The 5,038-nt window shown below is 45.5% G+C and overlaps 1 pseudogene; it reads left to right on the plus strand.

The window, feature by feature from the left end:
* The first annotated feature begins 417 nt into the window (after positions 1 to 417).
* On the plus strand, positions 418 to 1,938 carry LOC143549185 (uncharacterized; annotated as a pseudogene).
* The last annotated feature ends 3,100 nt before the right edge of the window (positions 1,939 to 5,038 follow it).

A 5,038-nucleotide genomic window follows, 5' to 3' on the forward strand; every position in this document is an offset into this window, starting at 1 on the left:
GTAGTCACTACGGCCTACCCTATCGCTGAGTCTTTGGAAGCGGTTTCACTCCTTTATAGGTCGGAACTCTAGAACCTAAAGACTTTCTCAATCAGACAGGATAGATGGATTGAGCGCTCGTTGCCTTGATTTGAGGTGAACTCCTTTTCCTCTTCTTCCGGACCGGACCCTTCCATGCGAGAAGCTGGAAGTCGAGTTATTGATGAATGAGAATCTAATGTCTTATTAAATAGGAGCGATCTGTTCATCCAACTCGAAATATCGTAAGTAAGAGAAGAAGAAGAATCTGACGCCCAAAATTCCCATGTCTTTCTTGGTTGGACCATCCGGCGAAAGAAGTCTTCCTGAATTGGAAGAGCAAGAACAAGTCTCTCCATTTTTTTGGGGGAGCAGAGCAGTCAAAGAATGAAACAGATCATGGAAGAAAACGGAAGAGTCATACTATATAATGCAACGCCTAGCGATGTCGACTATCTAATGCTAATGGAGAGTTCCTTCACATCCTCATCGACTTCAACTGATTCTTCAACAGCATCCGACGCGCGGAGTGCAGCACCTGACATAGAACAATTATTTTGTGACATTTGTAATGAATACAGCAGGTGTGAGCATGAAGCCGGGAGGGTATTACCTACGGAATGGACCATGCCTGACCTGGTTCGGATGATGATGCATTAGCATTAGTATCGTAGAAAAGAGAAAAGTGGTTTCTTTATTCGTGGAGGTTGAATGGAAAAGGGGTGCTTCGGATCAGGAGTAACCACTAGTGATAGGGCAAAAATCGGGGGGAAGAGAAGGGCAGGGCATAAGTATTCGTCATAAGTCTCAAGCACAATAGGCAGGCGCTCATTCGATTTCTTTTACTCAGCACTCTGATGATGTTACTTTATGTTATTTCTCTTGGAATAGGAGGAATCTCCTTTTTCATTTCTATTATGTCTAAAGTGGCAGGCTTCATAGCGGCGAAGGGCCTATCTAGCTGTTTGAAAAAGGGGGGGTGCTCCTCGGCTCTGGAATCAGTGATAGGCTGTGCTTTTCGAGCGCTCGTCACTGCGGGGGTCGGAGCCAATATGATGCCGTCGGGTGTGGAAATAATCCCTTCCAATTCAGGTTCCGGGGGACCATCACACTCGAACTCCTGGACGTAATATTCGTTCTCGATAGGAGTGTTGATGGAGCCATTTCCCGAAACATCAACGGAGGGCGCCTCAACCGCTTCTGCTGATGCAGGGCCGCCCCACGAAGGAACTGTTGTCCGAAATGCGAGCTTGGAGTCGTCAATGCGAAATCGCATTGTACGACTCCAGCAGGACAATAGCCCTTATCTACTAGATAAGGGAAAGGGGGCCTACTGGTCGGACATAAAAAGGGAGCTGGATCATGCCCCCTCTCAGGGGGAGTATAACCGGTTAGTCTCTTTTGAAAACAGGGACCTCCTGCTCTGAGAACTCAAGTATGAGGATTTACGCCTTTTTCAAAGAGTCTTGGAGCAGAATCCTCCCTTGGCCGACCAGGCCCCGTACAGCCCGCAAAAAGTTTTTCAAGACTTCTTGGATGAGCATGGCGACCAACTGGACCGGCTCCAGTTGGACGTATACCGCCGGGACCAGTTGGAACTAGAGTTTTTAGCTCTGGTGAGGCAAGGGTTCAAAAGGGATGGCCCCACCTATATCAGAGAACACGTTTTCTGAATGGAAAGCGTACTGACTCTGACTGCTATCTACGATGTGATCAGGGAGGAATAGCGCAAGGGCTTAAGTCATCGATTCAAATCCTATCTTTTTTTCGGTATGCCGCTCCGAGAGCTAGGATAAAATGATCAGATGCCCCTTTCGTTTACAACAACCTTAACCGCACAAGACTGGGCTGGGCCTACCTCCATCCCTAGAGGAGCCGTATGAGGCGGAAGCTCCCCGTACGGTTTTGAAGCCGAGCCTTTCCAGCGGATCAATTCCAACGAGCCTTTCAAACTAGTACTTTTAGTAATCGACTCTATAGCTTCTTCAATAAACGTTGGTTCTTCGATCAAGTTTTTAATGACTTTCTAGTCAGATCGTTCTTGCGTTTCGGATATGAAGTTTCATTTGAAGCTTTAGACAATGGTGCTATTGAGATATTGGGCCCTTATGGTATCTCGTACACATTCCGATGATTAGCCGAGCGAATAAGTCAACTTCAAAGTGGATTTGTTGTGCGAAGAGTGCGTTATGACCCATGGCCGCCTGCCTGGTGGGGCGGCTCCTCCGTTGTGGGTAAACGGGAAACCCGACTCTACGAACCCGAGGAAAGGCTGCACAGCAGTAGTAGGGGCGTTAAGACCAGAGCTTTTTGTAGTGCTAGCAGGAATGCAAGTGAATGAATCCCATCCCCTAGCGAGTAAAGTGCTTACGCCCCTTTAAAGAGAGGGGCGCGCTAGCGCTTGACTAATAGAAGCTCTTGCTTGCAGCCTACTTCGCGAGCCTTCACTTCCCCGTTCTGTAACTTACCTTGTCCGTCCACGAGGCTGTAAAAAGAGAGAAAGGGGAGGCTATCTAGCGGGAGTCGTTTCGGTTGTATGCCACGAGGTCCCTATGGACAAGGGGACAAGTGAATCATCGCTTTTGGGCGCAGGCAGCCCTCTACTATCTATCCCATTGCATTCCATTGTCTCGTATTGTACTGTACCGTATCAGACCAGCTACATCTATTGAGTGAGAGAAAGGTAATCTATTCCATTTTATTTTCTTCATTTTGATATTGATAGGGATCCTTATTCATTCCTAGATTCCCAGATTGGTTGTCCCTATCTAACTACATGGTAGTGGTCTAGGGAGCGCAATTGCTAGAGCACGGGAAAATGAAGAGTAATGATTTCGGCAAGAGCAGCCGGACGGACTACTATTGTGAGTCTAGTGACTACTAGAGTAGAGTTAAGTCAAAAGGTATGGTATAGCAGCTTTCCCGAGTGAGCCTTGTAGGTTCCCTGCCGGGGCGTCGCCGATCGATACGAGATCCGCACGAGGTCTAGGAGTGCGGAATCCTCCTAGACTCGTTAATGGTGTACAAGATGAAGAACACAAACACGTACACGAACAAATACACGAACAAATACAAGAACGGGATAAACAAATCTGCAGTTTCTTTATAATAATAATTAAACAAACACGTTACATACCGTAACATAAACAGAAACACGTCCGACCCCGAGGTGAGCTCTACCTCGGGTCGTCTCTCACGACACTTCCTCTCTTTTACTCTCTAGACAAATGAACTATAACACAATACTCTTATTTTCTGGATACAAAACCTAAACAAGACACACATATATATAGACAAAACATCTTCTCGGGCTTGGGCTTGGGCCAGTAGGCGAAGTTGTTCATAACTTCGCCTATGGCGAAGTTGTGATAACTTCGCCTAAGGCAGAAGTTGTTACAACTTCGCCGTTGGCGAAGTTGTTCTAACTTCGCCTAAGGCGAAGTTGTGCTAACTTCGCCTGTGGCGTTCCGCTGGTCTGAATTGCATAGCGACGGTCACAAAATGCACCAACAGTCTCCCCTTTGACCGTTGCTCTCAATTCTAACAAACACAAAAGATCGTCTGTTACAAAACATGCACCAACAGACTCCCTCTTAACTGATGATCTTCTGTTTGCTCATCAACCGGTCGTGTCTGAAACTGTCCTGTAGCTTCACAAATCTACCAATCACCCAGCGTCTTCCATATCAGATCTCCCCTTCAGTGTAAGCTTCTCCGACTATAATGATTGAGGTCTTTGAAATGCATGCAACCTCGTGCCAATAGATCATCTCAACTAATCACGTGAGTCCATCTGACTTCACCAACACGTGAAGTTGGGCTTCCTCCACAACTTCACCAACTCGTCGGCATACGATAAGGTTTAATCTTTAACTACTCAACATCAAGTGATCAATTTCATCACAAAACCACCTTGACAGAATCTAACACATGACCATTAATTAATCCGAAGCATCTTCAATCACCAGGGATAACGATCAAGAACATAAACACTTTAGTTCCCGATTAAATCCAACTTGTTCCAGAATTTTCACTCTAATAAATAAGCATCACGTTTCAGGATCCAATTCTCGAACACCTTGAAAATAACATAAATAATATGCTCTGACCGCAATCCAGTAATGACGAAAACCTTCAGTTCAATTTGACTTTCTTCAGTTGGTCAACCTCAAACAACAACAATTTCATTGCCCACAAACACCCAAATATGTGTCAATATCCAGTTTCAATCAATATCCCATTCACAAACTCAACTCCATATCCAGAGTTGACACGTATTTGTTCACACGTAAGACCAAGAGATAACAAAATCACTCGTTGACGGAACAACATCTTCGGTCTCACAATAATCGTGTACACCTGGCCATACAGACGAAAACACCAAAATACTTTTTTTTTTCTCTCGTTAACTTCGCCTAAAGTTAACATCGCCAGTCCATAACTTCGCCTGGCTATAACTTCGCCTGTCCATAACATCGCCTGACTGATAAGCGAACTTGTGAGGTAGGCGAAGTTGTGGATAACTTCGCTTAACCTTATATCTTCGCTGAAACCCTACGAACAGTGACGACAACTTCGCCTGATGAACAATAACTTCGCCTGCGGCGCTGTTCGGCCAGAAACGCACAGAAACGTGCCAGAAACACCAAAACGCAGATCTCGAACCATAGCATAAGAGCCTAAGGCTCTGATACCACTTGTAGGTTCCCTGCCGGGGCGTCGCCGATCGATACGAGATCCGCACGAGGTCTAGGAGTGCGGAATCCTCCTAGACTCGTTAATGGTGTACAAGATGAAGAACACAAACACGTACACGAACAAATACACGAACAAATACAAGAACGGGATAAACAAATCTGCAGTTTCTTTATAATAATAATTAAACAAACACGTTACATACCGTAACATAAACAGAAACACGTCCGACCCGAGGTGAGCTCTACCTCGGGTCGTCTCTCACGACACTTCCTCTCTTTTACTCTCTAGACAAATGAACTATAACACAATACTCTTATTTTCT

Source organism: Bidens hawaiensis, unplaced genomic scaffold (genome assembly GCF_021521415.1).
Source record: "Bidens hawaiensis isolate Kalapana, Puna unplaced genomic scaffold, B.hawaiensis_p1.1 tig00015447_1, whole genome shotgun sequence".
In the NCBI taxonomy this organism is placed as follows: Eukaryota; Viridiplantae; Streptophyta; class Magnoliopsida; order Asterales; family Asteraceae; genus Bidens; species Bidens hawaiensis.